Source organism: Rutilus rutilus (assembly GCF_951802725.1).
Source record: "Rutilus rutilus genome assembly, chromosome: 13".
NCBI classification, from domain to species: domain Eukaryota; kingdom Metazoa; phylum Chordata; class Actinopteri; order Cypriniformes; family Leuciscidae; genus Rutilus; species Rutilus rutilus.
Window position 1 is genome coordinate 33,261,935 of NC_140218.1, and position 21,089 is coordinate 33,283,023.

Genomic DNA, 21,089 nt, shown 5'->3' on the forward strand with positions numbered 1-21,089 from the left:
ATCTTAAAATTTTGTATGAATGTTCTTTAGACGTCTGTAAGTGACGTTGAAATGACGTTGTGAAAACTTTCATTTACAATATTGTAAAGATGTTACTTGGACATCAAAAATCAACATTTAAAAGAGATGTCTAATGAACGTTCACTATGTACGTCAATAGTGAACGCTAAAAAGACGTTTAAAAAAGACGTCAAAAACTTTCATTCTGGCTCTTCAGCGGACGTCTTCTGAACGTTCACTTTTTATGTCAGTTGGACGTCAACAGTGAACGTCAAAAAGACGTCTAAAAAAAGACGTCATAAAAACTTTCATTCTGGCTCTTCAGCGGACGTCTTCTGAACGTTCACTTTTTATGTCAGTTGGACGTCAACAGTGAACGTCAAAAAGACGTCTAAAAAAAGACGTTCAAGCTGACTCTTCATTGGACGTCTTTTGAACGTTCACCTTTTATGTCACTTGGACGTCAACATTGAACGTCAAAAAGACGTCATAAAAACTTTCATTCTGGCTCCTCAGCGGACGTCTTCTGAACGTTCACTTTTTATGTCAGTTGGACGTCAACATTGAACGTCAAAAAGACGTCTAAAAAAGACGTCATAAAAACTTTCATTCTGGCTCCTCAGTGGACGTCTTCTGAACGTTCACTTTTTATGTCAGTTGGACGTCAACAGTGAACGTCAAAAAGACGTCTAAAAAAGACGTTCAAGCTGACTCTTCATTGGACGTCTTTTGAACGTTGACTTTTTATGTCACTTGGACGTCAACATTGAACGTCAAAAAGACGTCTAAAAAAGACGTCATAAAAACTTTCATTCTGGCTACTCAGTGGACGTCCTCTGAACGTTCGACAAAGACGTTGTAATGATGTCGTTTGGACGTGTCTGTGCTCAGTGGGCAGTAACGGTTCAACACGAATATAAAATTCTAATTGAATTGTGTGATCAAAGCTGAATTTCCAGCATCTGTTAGGCTACTTGAGTCTTCAGTGTCACATGATCCTTCAGAAATCATTCTAATATGATACATGAATAATGGTCAAAAAGCATTGATTGTAATTGTCAATGTTGAAAACAGCAATTTAAATAAAAAAGAAATGTTTTTTTTTTTTTAAAAGATCGTCGTGCCACGATGGGAGTATACCCGCCCAGATCAGCCGATCCATCTAGCGATCAATGGGGTGGCGACAGCCTGCTCGCCCTCAACGACAATTATATAAAGCGCGCGAGTTCTATTTATAGGGCAGACACGACCTGTGTTTCTCTTCGACGGTGACTGTATATTCAAGCTGCGATTTTTCACGTTGCGTATACTCGCGACGAGGTCGTGTTAAACACGACAAGAACACAAATTGTACGTTTATCCGTTAAAACAGTCTGTATTTCCCACAATGCTTCTGCTTTGCAGCTGCTATTGGCGTACGTCACGATTTCTAAGCGCTGCTATTGGCGTACGTAATGTTTACGCCACGATTATTAAGTATGTAAGGCGAACGGAACGGAACAGTTCAAATAACTCTAAATTAACATTGTGAGTTACATTTTATAAACAATATTGTCAATATTGTTTGTTTTCCCTCTATTTTGCTGACGAGAATTTCAAAATAAAGCCATACCAGAGTCTCAATGCAACAGACAGCGGTTCGAACCGTCAATTTTGTGAACCGTTACAAGCCTAATCCTATATAATTATAAATTCAATTGTTATAATATTTTACAATTTTACTGTTTGTTGTTGTATTTTTCGAAACTTGAAACCTGTGTGTGTGTGTGTGTGTGTGTGTGTGTGTGTGTGTGTGTGTCAGTTGGATTTTAAAATGTTTTTGAAATAAGTCTCTTATGCTCACCCAGCCTGCATTTATTTGATTAAAATATAAACAACAGTAGCCTACATTAGGGGTGCGCAATATTGACAAAAATATGTCTAGATATTTTCAAAGTTTTGTTGATAATAATTAGATGATATTTTACTGATTGTGTTTTTGTACTGGTATCCTGGCTGGTTTAGCCCTGTTGTTGACAGAAGACTCATGAAGATATTCATATTTTGTAAATCAAAACTGGCATTAGCCTAGCCTACTATATTTAGGCTACTAGGGGTGTAACGATTCGTTTTAACAACGATTCGATTCGTATCGCGATTCGTGGTTGTCGATACGATTCAAGGACGATATTGGTTCATTTAGAACGATACGATCCGAAACGATTCAGTGACTTGAAATCGATTCAGTGACTTTTTAGCCAAAAATTCTTGAAAGGGAATCAGGTATCAATTAATTATGCGCGTGCAATTAAAGAGTGCACGCTACGAGCACAGTATAACGATGACAGGACATGGGATTTCGTTTTTCTGAGGTGAGAGACTTTATTTCGTTATGAAAATAATGTCTCAGGGAGAGCAAGGCGGCAATCGCTCTGATTGGATCGCGTGTCCTTGCTGAATCGCCAGGTTGTGCAGTTGCCGCAGCACAGCCAATCAGCATGCTTCAGCCAGCTATGATGTGCTCGCTGTGCAAAAATAAAGGCCTCAATATTCTCGAGAAAAGAAGTTTTCCCATAGCGTTTGCAACGCAATACGAGTAAACCGTTCTCGAAGGCCATTCTTGTTTGCCGTAAACCGACTGACCCTGTCAATTTAGGACGACCCAATTATTATGATTTTTTTCCTTTTAGTCCGACTGACTTGCCGGTTGTAAATTTGCGTTAAGACCGACCGATTTCTTTTTACTCTTCAAACAACTAATACAAATGCAATAAAATAAAAGGCTAACACTTTATAATAACTGCACGCTATTAATCTTTAGTTAAGCATTAGAAAACAGTTAATTCATAATTTATAAAGCATTAATAGACATTAATAAGCAGTTTATAAATACAGCTATAAATTATTTATTCTTGATTTAAAAGCATATCTATAATGTGTTTAATAATTGTATTTTCATACTTTATTAATGATCAATTTATCATTTCTAAATGAAGTATTGCATTATTTACAAACCAGTTATTTAGGAGTTGTCAGTGGTTCGTAAGATCACTTATGAAATAATATTAATTATATTTTAGTAAGTAATATTATTTTATTGTGACCACGTCTTTAAATTACTATTGGGCAAGTCCAGCGTTATGGACGTGACATTTGCAGTCAAAACTTGAAATATAAATTCTCAGAAAATGCATTTAATACCAATATATTGAAACATCTGTTCCCCTTAATCACCCTTACAAACATTTACCATGAATGTACTGTAGTAATTTACCATGGGTTGGGCAGAAATGTGCAATATTTATATTGAATACTATGTAGTAATAAATAAATATAGTAAATATATATATATATATATATATTTACTATAATATTATATAGTATAATAGTAAATATAGTGATTTATATTGCATTAGATTTATTAGGTGAGTAGAGGAATATATAATAAATTTTTGTTATGAAATTATGTCAGTTTCTTTGTAAAGGTGCGAATAGTTTTTAACTTGTGTTTAGGCATTTTTTATACAGTGGGTGTGGCGTGTGAGTAGCCTGTGGTTATCAAGTCTCACTGTCAGAATATTTTCATTTAAGCATAACAATTATAAATAAAATAATAATTATTTCTCACTAACAGCTACGAGTTTGTATAATTAATTTATTTGTTCCAAGGAAAATAGTTGTACACAGCTGTAAATTATCAAGTTTTTATTTATTATGGTTTTATATATCTGCATATTGTTGGGTACCACATTTCCAAGTAAATACCATACTTTTTTAGGGTTACTTTAACTTATTTATTGAAACCGTTATGTTTCAATAAATCAGCTAAACCCCCAAACCACCGGCCCACCTCAACTTTTCGATTTGATAATCCGGCCCTCGAATGAAGCTAATTGAATAGCCCTGACGTACAGCCTAGTAGTTGGCTAACAGTTACAGAAATACCTTTAAAGACTTTAAAGCTCTCCTGTTATCCGAATGGTTTTCTTAATAGGCTATATTTTCTGATTTCACGTTGAAGAATAAAAAAAAGAGGTTTGGTTTTACTCTATATTTGCATTTATGTATATGATATTTAGTGAAAAATGTTTAGACTTCAGTGGTCTCGCCAAGTTACAAAACGAAATGAGTCCATCCCTTTGGAAGATTCAGCTCGAAGGCCGGTTAGCGCCCTCTGGAGGAAGACACCATATTGTAACAGGGACAGAGAGGCTTGTAAATCAAGGCCGCGGAACGACAGTCTCAAAAGATTCCACAGATAAAAGCGCATATGCAGGGGCATTGTTAAGGCAGAACACCAATGCAAAAGATTTGCTGTGCATGAAATTCTGGTACAGATAAAGCATTTGTGGATTGTGAGCAAAGCAATTAATGTGAGTAAGGACAATTGCATGATTGCCGTGTGTGTGTGTATCGCAGTGTGTGTGTGTGGATCTCTCGCGTACATTCGTGGATCGCTGTGTTTGTGGATCTGTCGCATGCACTTGTGGATTGATTTGTGCGTGTGGATCTCTCGCGTGCATTTGTGGATTGGTGCGCGCGCATGTGAATCTCTCGCGTGCATTTGTGGATTGGTGCGCGCGCATGTGGATTTCTCGCGTGCATTTGTGGAAGGTTTTGTATGAGGTGCCCTATGTTCGTGAGTGACTTTAGGTGTGACGTTGTGCATTTCATATGTATTAGTTTGAGCATTCAGCAGTATACATGTATGTGTGACTACTTAGTATATGTGTATGCAAGCGTTTCATATATGTGTGCGTGAATGAAGTTTGATTTAATTATTTTATGGCGCCTCATATTTATTCAGCTAATGCGTGTCCTGTTTAAAATGTGCAATGCTCAAATCAAATGCAAAGACAGCGCATCACTAATAGAAGCCCCTGTTTCTGTGGGATTTAGTATCATATTTGGATATTGCAATAATAAATTAAGTGGCCTAAATGTACACACAATGTTCCTATATATAGGAATATAAGAAACCCAATATATTGTTGTTGTTTTTTTTACTGTTTTTCTAGGGGTTTCTTAATTTTAGACTAGTTGACCAGCACACATTATGCAATACAATATTAATGCGTGTCCCGTCCTGTCCCACTGATTACACTCAAAAAATTATTTCAAGGTTGGCAGGTCTGTATTTTGTCTCTCCAATTCACCTATCAAGTCAAGTCAAGTCACCTTTATTTATATAGCGCTTTTTACAATAAAGATTGTGTCAAAGCAGCTTCACATTGATAACATGAAAATAATACAACAAAATTTGTTTCTAGAAGAAAATTGCATCATCGTCCACCCTTAATAAGGCAGATCAATAATATTGTTTAATATTAAATGTCCCCAACTAAGCAAGCCAAAAGCCAAGGCAACAGTGGCAAGGAACCAAAACTCCATCAGATGACAGAATGGAGAAAAAAAACCCAGGCTCAGTCGGGGGCCAGTTCTCCTCTGGCCAACGAGCGAACAGTGTCTGATTATGATCCAGACAGCGTTACAGGTCAGAAGTCAGATTGGTCGATGAGGCCTTCACAGGGCTGATGAGGCTGGCACTTCAGGATGCGTCTTGGTTAGGTCCAGGTGCAGATCCACCATCTGATCTGGATACGGCCAGGGTCCACCTCACTTCAGGAAACGGAGAGACTGGTTGACACTTCAGTACTGTGTTGTCGTCGCGTCCAGGCGCAGGTCCTTCATCGAATCTGGATACGGCCTGGATCCGGCGTAAGAGGAGAGACTAGTTGACACTTCAGGACTGCGTTGTCGTCGCATCCAGGCGCAGGTCCTTCATCAGATCTGGATCCGGCGGACTGCGGTAAACCTTGGTATAAACAGAGAGACTAATATTAGCGTAGACGCCATTCTTCTTATGATGTAATGAGTACATCAGGATTTATGGGAAGTGTTCCCGGTTCCGGCTGGCCTAATCTATGCAGCCTAATATGGAATTATAGAAGTCTATAATGTGTTAGTCATGTTAGGTCAAAGAGATGTGTTTTTAGTCTAGCTTTGAACTGATAGAGTGTGTCTGCTTCCCGGACAATGTTAGGAGGACTGTTCCAAAGTTTTGGTGCTAAATAGGAGAAGGATCTACCGCCAGCAGTCGCTTCTGATATTCTAGGTATTTTCAACTGGCCGGAATTTTGAGATCGCAATAGACGTGAAGGACTATAATGTGTTAAGAGCTCGCTCAAGTACTGCGGAGCTAAACCATTTAGTGCTTTGTAAGTAATCAGCAGTATTTTACAATTTATACGATGTTTAATAGGGAGCCAATGCAGTTTTGACAGAACAGGGCTAATATGGTCATACTTCCTGGTTCTGGTAAGAACTCGAGTTGCTGCGTTTTGGACCAGCTGTAATTTGTTTATTAAGCGTGCAGGGCAACCACCCATTAGAGCATTACAATAATCTAGCCTTGAGGTCATGAACGCATAAACTAATTGTTCCGCATTTGTCAATGAGAGCATATGACGTAATTTAGATATATTTTTAAGATGGAAAAATGCGGTTTTACAGATACTAGACACGTGACTTTCAAATGAAAGATTGGTATCTAAGAGCACACCCAGGTTCCTAACCGACGACGAAGACTTGACAGAGCAGCCATCAAGTGTTAGACAGTATTCTAGGTTATTATGTGAGGACGTTTTTTGTCCAATAATTAGAATCTGTTTTTTCAGAATTTAGAAGTAGGAAATTACTAGTCATCCAACTTTTTATATCAGCTATGCATTCCGTTAATTTTGTGAATTGGTAAGTTTCGTCTGGGCGTGAAGAAATATAGAGCTGAGTATCATCAGCATAACAGTGAAAACTAATGCCATGCTTCCTAATGATATCTCCTAAGGGTAGCATGTACAGAGTGAACAGCAACGGTCCTAGTACTGAGCCTTGTGGTACGCCATACTGAACTTGTGATCGATAAGACATCTCTTCATTTACTACTACAAACTGATAACGGTCAGATAAGTATAATTTAAACCATGCTAATGCAATTCCACTAATGCCAACATAATTTTTGAGTCTATTTAAAAGAATGTTGTGGTCGATAGTGTCAAATGCAGCACTAAGATGATAGGAGCAAATCATTTGTGACTCTAATGAGAGCTGTCTCAGTACTATGGTACGGTCTAAATCCTGACTGGAAATCATCGCAGATATCATTTCTTTCTAAAAAGGAACATAGTTGTGAGGATACTGCCTTTTCTAGTATCTTTGACAGAAAAGGTAGATTCGAGATCGGCCTGTAATTGACTAATTCTGTAGGATCAAGTTGCGTTTTTTTAACAAGCGGTTTAATCATAGCCAGCTTAAACGTTTTTGGTACATATCGTAGTGACAAAGATGAATTAATGATATTAAGAAGAGGATCTGTGACCTCTGGAAGCTTAGTCGGTATAGGGTCTAACATACATGTCGATTTAGATGATTTAACGAGTTTAGTAAATTCTTCCTCTCCTATAGCAACGAATGAATCAAATTTTTCCTCAGGGAGACTACAATGCACTGCCTGTTGCGATACTGTAGTAGACGGTTGCATAGTTATAATTTTCTGCCTGATATTATCAATCTTGTTAGTAAAGAAGTTCATAAAGTCATTACTGCTGTGCTGCTTGGAAACATCTGGGGTTGAAGATTTATTTTTCGTTAGTTTAGCCACTATTTCAAATAAACACATAGGGTTTCGTTTATTTTCTTCTAACAGGTTTGAAAAATAAGCAGATCTAGCAGCTTTTAAGGCCTCTCTATGCAATCGAGCTCTCTTTCCATGAAATGCGAAATACCTCTAGTTTTGTTTTCTTCCAGTTGCGCTCCATTTTTCTGGCTGCTCTCTTAAGGGCCCGAGTGTGCTCGTTGTACCACGGCGTTGGACTATTTTCTTTAATTTTCTTTAAGCGCAAAGGAGCAACTGTGTCTAAAGTGCTGGAAAAGAGAGAGTTAAAGGTTTCTGTCGCAATATCTAGTTCTTCTAAGCTATCCGAGATGATGAAACTGATCAGGAAGATCATTAATAAAGCAATCTTTAGTGGCAGAAGTGATGGGTCTAACATATTTGTAACACGGAGTCGGCTTTGCAGCCTTGGCTAAATGAAGTTTACACGAGACTAGATCTGAGATGTCATCGCTCTGCTGCAGAATTTCAACGGCATCAACACTGATTCCATGTGATAATATTAGATCTAGAGTATGATTACGACGATGAGTAGGTCCTGACACGTGTTGTCTAACTCCAAGATCAGAATGTCTTTAAATGCCAATCCCAATGCATCTTTTTCGTTATCTACATGTATATTAAAATCACCAACAATTAGTACTTTATCTGCAGCCAATCTGATAGAAAATCAGCAAATTCTTTGATAAAGTCTTTATGGTGCCCTGGTGGCCTGTATACAGTAGCCAGCACAGATGTTAAACCTGATTTATCATTTACACTAGAAAGTGTTACATTTAGCAACAACACTTCAAAAGAATTATATTTAAAACAAGACTTCTCAGTAATTCTGAAGATATTACTATAAATTACAGCAACACCTCCCCCTTTGCCTTTCAGACGAGGTTCATGTTTATAACAGTAATCTTGCAGGGTGGACTCATTTAAAGCGGGGCTCAGTAACTTCGGGATTTCTTCGCTGTATTCTCGCTTTTTGCTCGCAGGTTTCTCTCTAGAGCTCCCCCCACAGCTTCGGAATAGATATTTGACAACACTGTTGTAAAAACTCGTTGGTGATTCTCAGACACCAGAGGCTAGTAGATCAACGACATCAAAGCAGATGGGACATTCTTTAAAACATGTTCTTCATTCGGGTTCGAACAGCGTGAGGGAGCGCAATAATGACGGCATTTTAGCAGATTTCTTTTGGCCGTAAAGCAATTGTTTACATCGCGAGACCTGATATCACGCGAGACTTCCTGATGCGGCGGCCCGCCGGCTCAAAGTTGCAAGTGCGTATTTTCCGCTCACGGGCACCAGGGGGGTGCGAAACGACCACCATTTAACCCGAAATAAGTAATGTAACCATTCCAATGACTCCGAAGCTGTTCAGTTAAGGTAAAAAAGTTACTTAGTTCACCTTTAAAGTAATATAATTGTCTGGTTTTAGCCAGGTTTCTGTCAAACACAGCACATCTAGATTATAGTCTGTAATCATATCATTAACAATGAGTGCTTTTGAAGTAAGGGATCGAATATTCAGCAACCTCAAGCTTTATCATTTGTTCATCCGTATTATATCTGTTTTTTATTAGTTGAACATCAATAAAAATTTTAACCTAAGATAGCTAGCAGCAGCTAGCAGACGGTCGGTTAAGCCAGTCTGTCTGCTTCCTGACCTGAGCCCCAGGGGCCGGTTTCACAAAGCTATTTTAGACCGGTCTATAGTGTTAGACGAGTCTAAAATTTGCTCATAGACTAGTCTAATGCAAGTTAGACTGTTTCACAAAAATAAAGACTGACTTAATTTAGACCAAAAAAATGTGACACCTTACCCCCAGGCTAACTTAGGTCTAAAGGGGGTCGCACACCGGACGAGAAGCGCCACGCCGTGTCTAGGACAACTCGAGGTATCGCACACCGGACGCGCATTTTCTCAGTTTATGGCCAACAATATTGTTATGTTTAAAGCGGGGCTCAGTAACTTTTCTTCGCTGTATTCTCGCTTTTTGCTCGCAGGTTTCTCTCTAGAGCTCCCCCACAGCTTCGGAATAGATATTTGACAACACTGTTGTAAAAACTCGTTTGCTATTCTCAGACACCAGAGGCTAGTAGATCAACGACATCAAAGCAGATGGGACATTCTTTAAAACGTCTTCTTCATTCGGGTTCGGACAGCGTGAGGGAGCGCAATAATGACGGCATTTTAGCAGATTTATTTTGGCCGTAAAGCAGTTGTTTACATCGCGAGACCTGATATCACGCGAGACTTCCTGACGCGGCGGCCCGCCGGCTCAAAGTTGCAAGTGCGTTTTTTCCGCTCACGGGCACCAGGGGGGTGCGAAACGACCACCATTCAACCCGAAATAAGTAATGTAACCATTCCAATGACTCGGAAGCTGTTCAGTTAAGGTAAAAAAGTTACTTAGTTCACCTTTAAAGGGATAGTTCGCCCAAAAATGAAAATTCTGTCATCATTTACTCACCCTCAAGTTGTTCCAAACCTGTATGAGTTTCTTTGTTCTGCTGAACACAAAGGAAGATATTTGGAAGAATGTTTTAATCAAACAGATCTCGGTCCCCATTGACTTCCATAGTAGGAAAAAATATATACTATAGTAGTCAATGGGGACCGAGATCTGTTTGGTTACAAACATTCTTCGAAATATCTTCCTTTGTGTTCAGCAGAACAAAGAAACTCATACAGGTTTGAGGGTGAGTAAACGATGATAGAATTTTCATTTTTGGGTGAACTATCCCTTTAAAGACATTATGGAATTAAGATAATGTCTGTACTATGTTATGATTGTGAAGTCAGTATACATTAACGACGATTTGAGACAAATAAGGGACAAAAATGTAAATAGCGCGGCAGGATTTTGAACAAGGTCCTGAGCCGTTGATGGGCGGCGCGGACAGACGGCGAATGGCGCGCGCAGGTTTGCACTGCGTTGAGATTTTATGCAACAGGAACTTTTCTGAATGCTGTTGGTGACACAGTGGGTCTCAGCAAAGCTTCTGTGTCACGGGTGGTATACAGGGTATCTTTTACCATGTTTTTATATCTTTTCCGTATGTCTTTAACGCTCCGCTCAACGATCGGATTAACGCTGTTAACTGTCGAAGCAATCTTTTTCCAAATTAAACATTTCTTCTTGTTACTACATTCTCCGCTAAATTTCCCTAGTAAAATGTCCTTGTAACTGTTATACTCCTCCAACAAACACATATGTTCCGCTGGGGTAAACTGCACTGAGCGGTCGAATGCGCTTACTCGATCCGCCATGTTTTTTTGTTTGGAAAATGTCTTATTTTACCCAGAATGCATTGCAGTGTAGTCCTGTATACATATACACATATATACTTCCTTTCCTGTCGTGGAGGAGGATCTTTTCCATATTAATCCGCTTGGCTGGATCCCTTTCCATGCATGAAGAGATCAGATCCCTGCATTCTGTGAAGAGGGGAGAGATGTCCAGTTATTATTGGAAGTGTTAGACTTTGTGTAACTGATCATATTATTTTAAGCAGTAATAAAAGTTTCTGTATGACCCGTCCACATGCTCTCACCTTTGGAAATGTCTTCTGTGTACCAGGGCTCACCAAACATCTGAGGGAGGTTCCTGCCAGGATACTTCCCAGACAGCATCTTGAACATCAGTACGCCTGAAGAATACACCGTTGCAGGCTTGCCATGAAAGCCACATAACTGGCAAGAAGTATTTGAGGGTGGGGTTTGGGGGGTTACTTACGTTTTGTTGTCAGTTTACTTTTGGATTAAAGTTTGTTGAACGTTTGCCCGGTTCCTGCCTCCTCCTTTCTTGAGCCTTACATATTGCTCAAAATATAATTAGAAATACTTTTAAAAGAAGCATGCAACATGTAAAAGCTGCCTTGAATTATATAACAGGTAATTATAAATAAAAATATATATTTTTAGATAAATATTTTTTTCTTCATTTGCATGTGCATGTAAGCTGTGCTTTAACCTGTAATTGCATCTATGGATATATACACATATATACTTCCTTTCCTTACCTTTTTTACCTTTTTACCTACTCTCTGGGTTTCTTTTGTTTCTCGTTCTTCCTCTCATGACGGTATCTTATTTCCAAACATTTTTAGGTGAGGATCGATACCTGGAACCAGTCGTGGAGGAGGATCTTTTCCATATTAATCCGCTTGGCTGGATCCCTTTCCATGCATGAAGACATCAGATCCCTGCATTCTGTGAAGAGGGGAGAGATGTCCAGTTATTATTGGAAGTGTTATACTTTGTGTAACTGATCATATTATTTTAAGCAGTAATAAAAGTTCCTGTATGACCCGTCCACATGCTCTCACCTTTGGAAATGTCTATTATTGCGTCCTTGTATGGGAGCTATAGTTATAACCTCAGGTGGCGAAACGATTTTAAGATAATGTTTCTCTTTTTCCGCATTCTGTTCTGCAATATATAAAAGCAGTTATCTAACTTGGTGACATTACACATTGAATGAAATATCAGTAAAACTTAACTTTGTTTGTAGTGACTACTTTGACTTTCCTTTATGCCGGAAGGGAGGGGAGGAGGGAGGAGACGGGATGAGGAGGAGGGATGGTCGAGCTAGCCTCCGTTTTTTTGACAACAATTCGAATGTCAACAAGAAGTAACGTCTCCCGACATCGCTTAGAGCACCTTTAAATAGCACAGATCAATGATATTACTAAAAGTCAAGAGATAAAACACAGATCGAGAGATATAAAACAATTTAAGCAATTTTTCACCACAAATGTAACAGAAATACTAGTCGGATCGCTTGTTGTTTTTTTTTCTGAATGTTTTTGTCAGCGTAGAAACTTGCAAAGATAACTGCTATTGTTTTGGCCCTCTATAACTCTCTCGTCTCTGTCTCTCCTCATCCTTCCGTCTCCTTTTCTCTCTCCTCGTCTGTCCCCCCCCCCCCCAGGTGCTGCGGCTGCCGTGATGGACTCGAGAGGCAATGGGGGAATGTGGCAAGCAGGGAACGGAGCACAGACGGTGGTGTGATTGCTAATGAGCTTCACCTGCGTCTCGAGTCCCACGGAGGAGTTCCAGAAGGATAAAAGGAGGAGTGACGACAATGGAAGACGAGAGAGGACTAGGCCTGGGTTTTAAGTTGTTGTTTAGTTTTCATTTATGCGGCAGTCGTCCGGTAGGGGCTTACTTACATTTTGTTGTCAGTTTACTTTTGGATTAAAGTTTGTTGAACGTTTGCCCGGTTCCTGCCTCCTCTTTTCTTGAGCCTTACATATTGCTCAAATATAATTAGAAATACTTTTAAAAGAAGCATGCAACATGTAAAAGCTGTTTTTAATTTATATAACAGGTAATTATAAATAAAAATATATATTTTTAGATAAATATTTCTTTCTTCATTTGCATGTGCATGTAAGCTGTGCTTTAACCTGTAACTGCATCTGGATATATACACATATATACTTCCTTTCCTTACCTTTTTTACCTTTTTACCTACTCTCTGGGTTTCTTTTGTTTCTCGTTCTTCCTCTCATGACGGTATCTTATTTCCAAACATTTTTAGGTGAGGATCGATACCTGGAACCAGTCGTGGAGGAGGATCTTTTCCATATTAATCCGCTTGGCTGGATCCCTTTCCATGCATGAAGACATCAGATCCCTGCATTCTGTGAAGAGGGGAGAGATGTCCAGTTATTATTGGAAGTGTTATACTTTGTGTAACTGATCATATTATTTTAAGCAGTGATAAAAGTTCCTGTATGAGCCGTCCACATGCTCTCACCTTTGGAAATGTCTTCTGTGTACCAGGGCTCACCAAACATCTGAGGGAGGTTCCCACGAGGATACTTCCCAGACAGCATCTTGAACATCAGCACGCCTAAAGAATACACCGTTGCAGGCTTGCCATGGAAGTTTTGATGGTCGACCCACTCAGGAGGAGCATAAACTCTTGTGCCTGGAAGAAAGAACAAGATTTCGCCCATTGCAATGAATTTGTATTTCCATAGGGTTTTTTCCATTTATTCACTATAGATTTGTGGAATAATACGTACCACTGAATTTCGAGTAAGAAGACTTCTTCAAGCGTTCGCTACAACCGAAGTCTATCAGTTTGACCTGCAAGGTGTTTGGGTTGATGAGCAGGTTTTCAATCTTGATGTCACTGTGGAAGACGCCCCTCTCACTGCATATTCTTGCAGCAGTGACAACCTGACGCATCACAGCTCGTGCCGTCGACTCCTTCAGTACGCCACCATTTTGCAGTAAAAACTGCCTCATATCTTCACATGGCATGGGGCGCTCTAAGACCAGGATATATTCCTCTGGTGTCTCGTACCAGTCCAGCAGCTTTAGAATTTGAGGAACACTGGGACCTTTGTTCATAAGAGCCATCATGGCGACCTCATTTGGAAGGGATTTGCCAAATAGACCCTACAGGAGAGATAATAGTTATACAAAAGTGAGATAATTAGGGGACATGGTTACATTTAAACGAATTACTAAAAAAAGATGTCCTGCATTTGGGTAAGTATAGGTTTGAAGAGTTAAGTCATTGAAATACTGGAAATAGTTACTAAAGTTTCGCTCACATTTACTGTCGAATTTTGTCATTTTAATGGGAACTGGTGCAAAATGCCCGTGCAAAAATAAGTTTTTGTGTGTGTTTTTAGTAATTGTTGGTTTCTTGGTAAAGAAAAGACATTTTTACTCAAATTATTTTTGATTTATCACGTTTTGGAACCAAACTGTAATATTCAGAAGTAACCAGTGAAGCTGACAGAGTGTTTTGTTTAATTGTCCTAATATTAATGTGACTGTGTACTCTAAGAGTAATGAAACGAAGAGAGGAATTGCTTACTTACAATACGGACACTTTCCATGGCTTCTGTCTTCGGCGCATATTTGATTGCCACCTGTTCTCCAAGGGAAAGAAAAAATAAGATTTTTTGTTTTACAATTAATTAACTATATGTGCAGAGGTCACATGATTCCAGTAATTAACCTTGATGTAACTTTTAATGAATTTAAATTCCAACTTCCAAGAGTGCAAAAAAATAACCTTTTGTGAATCAGACAAACGGATCCCTTCGTAGACGCATCCATATGATCCTCTGCCCAGTTTTTTCATCGTTTCATAGTGCTGCGAGATGTCCCCTGTTAAAAAAAAAGAGGGACATACTACATTTACAGTATAAACCACAAAAAAATCAAATAAAATGCAGACTAAAGATAGCTGTGGAATGGACACATTATTGTGGCGCCTCACACAACCAAAATCCATCCTCAGTTCACATTTTCATTTGGATCATAAAGACAATGTCCAGAAAAAGATGTTAAAACGGAGGTACTTTTTGCACATTTTATGAGTCATGTTGGGGCTTGTTATATAAACTGACCTGTCTTTCCCTTTGAACTTATATGGATGATTTCATCCTCATTCTTCCAAGAAATGTCATCCGATGTCGAAGCTGAGTTGTTGTTCTCCTCAGCCAGAGAAGGATTGCTATTGTGTGTGCTGATTTGCTCTTTCCTGGAAGTGTCTTGATCATCATCTGGCACTCTGGTGAGAGACGACACACAGCTGTGCTTGCTGTGAACTGAGGTGATGTTCTCCTCAGCCAGAGAAGGACCACTGTTTTGTGTGCTGATGTCCCTTTGCTCTTGCCTGGAAATGTCTTGATCGTCATCTGGCCCTCTGGTGAGACTGAGAGACGACACACAGCTGTGCTTGCTGTGAACTGAGTTGATGTTCTCCTCAGTCTCAGATGGCACAGTCAGAGAAGGACCACTGTTTTGTGTGCTGATGTCCCTTTGCTCTTGCCTGGAAGTGTCTTGATCATCATCTGGCACACTGGTCAGAGAAGGCACACAGCTGTGCTTGCTGTACACTGAATTGTGTTCAGTGTTGCTGTTCTGTTCAGCTTCCCCATCAGAGCATCTCTCAGGCTGTTGGCTGCTGCACTGACTCTGTTGGGCTTCAGTGGAAGTTTTCTTGGATTTCCGAGAGAAAACCCATCTAAAGCACCCCCCTTTCTTCTTCTTCTTCTTCTCTACTGTCTCTGGGACAGGCCTTGGTGACACAGATGCAGTAGCATCTTCCTTTACAATGTAACTGCCAGATTGACCCATGTTGCTCCAGATGTTTCTCTGATGTTCTGTCACTAACTTATCACAAGTCCACTGAACGTAAATAGCACGGATCGAACGAATGAAATACAAAAAATCACGAGATAAAACACAGATCGAGAGATATAAAACAATTTGAGCAATTTTTCACCACACATGTAACAGCAAATCTAGTCAGATCGCTTGTACAGCTAGAAAACAACTGATCTACTCTAAAACCTGAGAAGAGTCTGTGACGTCAAAGTAGTGAAGCCAAGCCATGGGCGACTCCGTCTGTGACGTCACAATTAGTGACGCGCGTTCGCCAAGGTTATTTTTTGAATGTTTTTGTCAGCGCAGAAACTGGCAAACAATAACCGCTGTTGTTTTGACACAAAATATATATCTTTATAAACTTATATGTAAGGGATAATCCATGGCTAGCTGTGGATTTATTGTTTTACCAAAATTAATCAAAAGTGCCCCTCTCAAATATCAGCGATAATATTGTGGTCAATAAAACAAAATCAATTTGATTATAATTTAATTAACATGACAAAGTACGTGCAAAACTAAAGTAACCCAAATTCACCTTTATTTTTATGTATCTGTCAGTCTGAGAAGGTGAAATTGCCACACGTGGATCGAGCAGATCTGCAGACTCGCGGGTGTCGATCATCAAGTGGCTTCCGCATTGTGCCACTCGCATCCAGTGTAAACACGGAATATATATATATATTTAATAATATCAAATACATACACGGATGGCTCATTGTTCGTAGTTGATCTGCATGCAATTTGACAAGCATTAAAACCATTGTTGCATTTTCCCCTTACCAGTACATGTGAAAACAAAAACAGTTTTACCTTTAAGAGATTTTGCATTGGTTAATGCAGTTTCACTGATCCATTTTGTCTTACTACATAAATATTTACGAGGGACACTTAGCTTCTTTCTTTTTTTGCTTTCAGTACAGAATAAAATATAAGCATGACATAAATGGATTTATTTAAATAATGCTTTCAATGATTTTACTCTTAGATACAAATGTCTGAATATACAAATACAAATAATGTAAAAATGCTTTAAATTTGTTTGTTTGCTTGATTGATTCCTCAGTAGAAAAAAAAAATACATGCAAAAAATGCCAGACAAGTTGTACATTTGAGGTAAACCTCCTTTGAAAGTCAAACTGGAAAGTCTACCTGCTGATTAAAGCACTGGTAAAGAAAACCCTTGTAGATGTATGAGGAAGAAGCCTTAGGAGAAAACAATATACAAATGTTCATTTGATTCATATTACCTCACAGATTTAATGCCATTTACGTTCCAACTTTAAAACCATCTTTAAATATATTTTTAAAAAAAATGAAGGACACAATTTAATGTAGTAACTGCTGAGAGCATAAAGGTGAATAAAGTCACAAATAAGGTCCAGTAACGACTCTGGCTTTCGCTGATGACCTGGTGCTGATTGGAGGATCTTGGAGCAATATGACCCACAGTTTACTCCTGCTGGACGAGTTCTGTCAGAACACCTACACGAAATTTCCCTTCCCTAGGAAGTGTTGTAGCTACCATAATACCGGGTCTAAAAGATTATAATGAGCTTTAATAGAACAATTAAAACATTTGCAATGAACAAGGAACAGATCATGCATGGCAGACAGTGGTCTGGAATGCATATTTATTATTTTATTGCATATTTCATATTTCATGAAACATTGATGGCCAGCTGGGTGTGGGAATGAAGGTGGACTAGAGGTAGATCCGTGCATCTGAGGATCAACTATCTCCTAAGCTGTTTGGTAGAGAAAAGAAAATGAAAAAGATGTTAGAGCATTCTATAAGGAAAGTTACTGTGGGTTAAAGGTATAGCGGAGGATTGTTTACTTCCGGGTGGATCACCTATACCAGCGGTCCCCAACCTTTTTTGCGCCACGGACCGGTTTAATATCAGACAATATTTTCACGGACCGGCCTTTAAGGTGCGGCGGATAAATACAACAAAATATAAAAAATATATAAAAAACAATTAAATATAATAATAAACGTGAATCCAATGTGTAGGCTTACTTGCAATTTTATTAGTAGGGTACTCGTAATATCGCGCCTAAAGACAACTGAGAAAGCCTGAACACAAACAAAAAGCCCCCCAAAAGAAAAAAATCTCCATGTTTACGGTGCTGATGCGATGTAAGGGTGGCGCTGCCAATAAAGCACCTAAAAGCTGTCACAAAGAACCGATTTTAAGAACCAAAATTAATGATTATAAATATGTAAAATATAGCAGGAGACATTTTAATTGTTTAATAATAAACAAGTGTTTTCTGTGCAAAGATGAAGTTGACAATGCTGACTCGATCTTCGCAGTATGCCTAGTGAACGCGCCAGAGAGAAATGCACATTTCATACGAATTAAGCAGAGAACAGTCAGTTTTCTTTTGTTTTGAATTGTTCTGTTTAAAATTAGACATTTCAAGCTTTCTATGTCTCAGGTCTGTGAGGCAAGTAGGCTACCTTATACGCTGAATTTCGGTTAATTTATGAGATCAGCTCCAGTTCACGCGCCCGCGCCTCCGTGTCCTGATTAAATATTTTCTATTATATTTACTTCTTATTAAATCCTGGCAATTGGGTGATGAAACATTGATTAAAATTAAGATACAATTAATACAAACCGAAATATAATTTAAAGACAGGCTTGCTTTCTGTCTGAGGTCTCTGTGAAAGTTTTAAAGCAGTCTTTTTGTGCCGCTTTCAGAGCGCTCACGTCCGTAAGGGTGAACAGTCTCATCCGAACAATTATTATTATTATTATTATTTTTTTTATTTTTTTTTGTGAAATAGGCTACATTTCTAAATTAATGCGACTTATAGTCCAGTGCGACTTAGGCTATATTATGTTTTTTCTTCTTCATGACGCATTTTTTTACTGATGCGACATATACTCCGGAGTGATTTATAGTCCGGAAAATACATTAAGTTATATATTCTTTCTGTGAGGCCCGGTACCAAATGTCCCACGGACCGGTACCGGTCCGCGGCCCGGGGGTTGGGGACCTCTGACCTATACTATTGGTCCTCCTAATTGTCAATCAAACTTATTCAAAAAGTGGAGAGGGCGGGTCTTATCTAAAATTCGGAAAGATCCTCCACTATACCTTTAAAATACTTATTTCTCACAAACAATATTGGAAAGTGAACACCATGTAAAATGTAGAAACATGAACACAATACTGTCAACAACCACCTCAATAGATACTAAACAGCTGTGGCATTGAAATCAGATTGAACATGATTCTCACAGTATTTCATTTAAAAACTAAAGGTGCTCTAAGCGTCACATACAGCAAACATCTCCTCACTGTCTGCTAGCTGCCTGTCCCCTGAACACACTGTAAGAAACACGGTCTCTGTAGACGGCCCAGGCTCCACAAACGCTCGGCAAGCTCCAAGCACTCTCTATGAAATGGATAATTACACAATCAAATTCATGAATATTACACTGTATGTATTTTTAATGATGTTAAAAAAATTAGAGTAGGGGTGGAACGGTACGTGTATTCGTACTGAACCGAAACGGTACGGGCGTCACAGTTTGGTGCATGAATATACACTGAGAATACACGGTATAAAAATAAATAAAACATGAAATGTGGAACTACTGTTAGATACGCGGGTTCTTTAGGGACACCTGATCTGTAGCTCCGCTTTAGCTCTGAAGCTCCGTGGCATGAACAGGCTGCGATGTCAAGATTGCAATGCTGGAATGTGTGTGTGTGTGTGTGTGTGTGTTTGTGTGTGTGTGTGTGTGTGTACTCCGTCTTTTTGTTCATTCAGGACTAGGGATGCAAATTATCGATTAATTCATGAATCATTATCAATCGATTAACGATTAACTGACAAGCGGCTATTTTCCTGAGAATGTACATTTCTCACGGTATCAATACGCTGATTTCACGCAGCCGCCATTTTGAAATCGAAAGTGAGGCTCCGGTGGGAAGAACCCCGGAAGTACAGATAAACAACAATGCCTTGGACTACCAACCTGAAGCTGCTGCCGCGAATTACACTATTGGAAGATAATATTCAATATAGGATATGTATATTGTTCATTCCTGCTTCATTTTTTACTCTCTGAATTATATATAAAAAAATATTTTATTTATAAATACATTTCACTGTATATAGTCTAAAGTATGAAAGAAATGTATGTACAGTTTTAGAATTGACACAACATCATTAAACACAACAATACGCCATCGCATTCACGACTCTCCTATGATTAAAGGCGACACTTCCGGTTTTCTTCCCACCGGAGCCTCGCTTTCGATTTCAAAATAACAGCTGCGTGAAATCAGCGTATAGTGTCTTTAACATAAAAAGCAAAATATTGCTCATATACTGAAAAACAAATGCATGTTATATTGCTCAATTTATGTTTTATTGTTTAACAGTTGGGATACGGTACAGATAATGGCATTTGTGTAGTTTAACAAAATAAATTATGCACAGAAAATTAAAATAGGCTACATAAAATAATTGTGCACTGGCTCACCTGTTGCATGTGAAACATTAAGCAACATAAAATACATTTTAAATAAAAATCTATATGGGTAGGCTTAGCCTACACTATATAAAGCCTACATATAATAATCTATCTGGTAAACTACTTGTATGAAAAACTTGAAACATTAGCAGCAGCACTTATAATCCCCTCACCATCAGTGGTGCTAACTGGCATCATATCTTTTTCGATAATGCCGCAAATCCTCTGAGTAACGCCCTCTGCTTTCCTGCGGTCACATACTCGCCTTCCCACCACAGCAGCGACTGCAGGTTTTGAAGGCGACAGACTTCCTCCCAGCAACACGGCTGCATGCAGTTTATGAAGGCGGGATCTTAGCGAACTCCTAGAGCTGCTGTACTTAAAGTCCAACTGAAATCAAAATTGACCCCATTTACTTTGTTAGCGCATATTACTAGTCTTGTGGTGAAAAATAATCCGTGCAAGTTAATACACAGAAAAAAAAAATAGTTTGCCGTCGTAATCTTTAATCAAAGTCTGAAAAGTTCCTTCCGGTCTGGAATGGCGTTCCTTCTCTGATGATGTAGGTTTGACGGCTTGGGTTGGGAAACGCTATTCCCTCAAACCGTTAGTCTGCTATGAGTGAGAGACGGAGAGGAGGAGCGCTAGAGTAAAGCCCTGCCCTCTGTTCAATATTCCCTTTCACTGGGAAATACGTCACAACACTGGAGAAAAGTGTAAGTTTAAGAGGTTAAGACACTAACATTTTGCACAAAAAATAATAAAAATTGGACTTGATAAGGACCACCCTAATGTACAATAACTA